At 42.7% G+C, this 1,866-nt stretch overlaps 1 pseudogene; it reads right to left on the bottom strand.

Annotated features, from left to right (window-relative positions):
- Positions 1-791: 791 nt before the first annotated feature.
- Positions 792-1,460, bottom strand: LOC112915620 (platelet-activating factor acetylhydrolase IB subunit alpha2 pseudogene; annotated as a pseudogene).
- Positions 1,461-1,866: the final 406 nt, after the last annotated feature.

The following is a 1,866-nucleotide window of genomic DNA, read 5'->3' as shown; positions in this document are numbered from 1 at the left end:
GAGTGGGCAAATTCATTTGTAACTATAACCTCTCCCATATTTGAAATGACATGTATGTTCAATCTAATGCTACATGTTAAGAAACTGTTGTGATACACATGAATAAAGCAAAATAAAAATAAAAGCCTAAACCATGAGCTTTAATAACTGGAAAGACCATCTGTTTTAAAGCCAACTAGGGGGCAGCCCGGGTGGCTTAGCGGTTTAGGGCCGCCTTCAGCCCAGGGCCTGATCCTAGAGACCTGAGATCGAGTCCCACGTCGAGCTCCCTGCGTGGAGCCTGCTTCTCCCTCTCCCTCTGCCTGTGTCTCTGCCTCTCTCTCTCTCTCTTTCTCTCTCTCTCTCTGTGTGTGTGTCTCTCATGAATAAATAAATAAAATCTTTAAAAAAAATAAAGCCAACTAGGTGTGATCCTAATCATTACTGTATATGACATGATTTATAGAAACAAAGGCCAAGAAAAATATCTTTATTTTGTCCAGTACTTAGGCTTGTTGTTCCAGGGAAAACAGTGATATTTCAATGAATGTGTCACACATATAACTGGAAAAAAGTCCCCTTCTGGTTTCAAACGAATTTAAACAACTATCTTCCTTGACTAATTTTTCTCCTGTGTCAGACAAATCTTGTTGGGGCAAGACCAGTTTAAAACCCTCTTGCCCTTCAAACACTAGATATGAACATCCAGGAACATCCTACAATGCAAAGTGCCTTAAGAGAAGGATTCTGTAGGACCAGTAATATAACTGATCTGAGGAAGCCTGGATGCTATTAACATTGATGGGAGCCAGTCAGGCAGTGGTGGGTTGTTTCTCCTCAGTTGTTTCCTCCAACAGCAGCATGATGAGTTCATGCAGGAGTTTGTAGATCCTTGAGTAAACCCATGCTGTGGGATGCAGAAAATGCAATGTGTCATGGCAGGAGAGGGCACCCTCCGCGTGCAGGAAGTCCCCATCTGTATCGAGTGCTGAACATTAGCAAGCTTCAGCAGGGAACCCTTTACAAGTTGGTTTGCCTCAGAGGGTTGGGCTTCTTACCTCGAGGAAACAAACCCAGTACAATGATTTTAGCCTGTGGCTACCTTGTGTTGATAAACTGTATGATGGCCTAATTCCATTTGCTACTTCTGCTGTGTTTTTATGGTTGTTTCTTTCTTCCCAGACAAAAATGACCTCAAGTTTAATATTCTCCAGTTCTCCATCCTTTAGTCTGCATGAAACAAGTCTTGTCGCATCTGCTCCAATTCCAAAATTCCATGCAAAAAGTGGGGAAAAAAAGCTCTCGCCATATCCCATATTGCTGCATTAACTGTACCATGGAGTCCCCCACAAATAGTACATCAGGCTTATTGTCTTTACATCCAGGACAAATCTGTTGTGCCGAGACATACATTTGTCATCTCTTTAAATGTTGTCCGCTGCATGTAAAGCAGCTGGAAGGTTTGAGTCCCCTTGGCTCATTACGCACTCAGGCAGAGGATGCAAATGGGCCCCAAGCAGCTGTGGCATCCTCAGGTGGCACATCTGTACCTCATTCAGTCCCATTGGCCAGGCTCCAGCATGTCCCTCCTCAGACCCCAGCACCAGCAGCAGCCGCTTCTCTTCCTGTCTTGACCATGACAGCTAAGACAACTTTTCTTGGACCTCTTTTGCAAATATGCTTCTTTAAATGCTTTAAGTTGCTTTATTTATTTATTTTTTCTAAGATCCAGCAGAGTGCTAGTGGGTGTGTTTTAGAGGATCTAATGACTAAGACTCAACTAATTTATCTGACTTACAGAGATAAGTATGAGTATTTGGCCAGGTTGCACAGGAAGTACAGATAATTGATCCATTGCTGGTAATTACATTTTACAAGAAAAGAAAC

The sequence above is a fragment of the Vulpes vulpes genome, chromosome 14 (assembly GCF_048418805.1).
Source record: "Vulpes vulpes isolate BD-2025 chromosome 14, VulVul3, whole genome shotgun sequence".
Taxonomy (NCBI): Eukaryota; Metazoa; Chordata; class Mammalia; order Carnivora; family Canidae; genus Vulpes; species Vulpes vulpes.
Note: the sequence above shows the minus strand (reverse complement) of the source record. Positions and strands in the feature narration are given on the sequence as shown.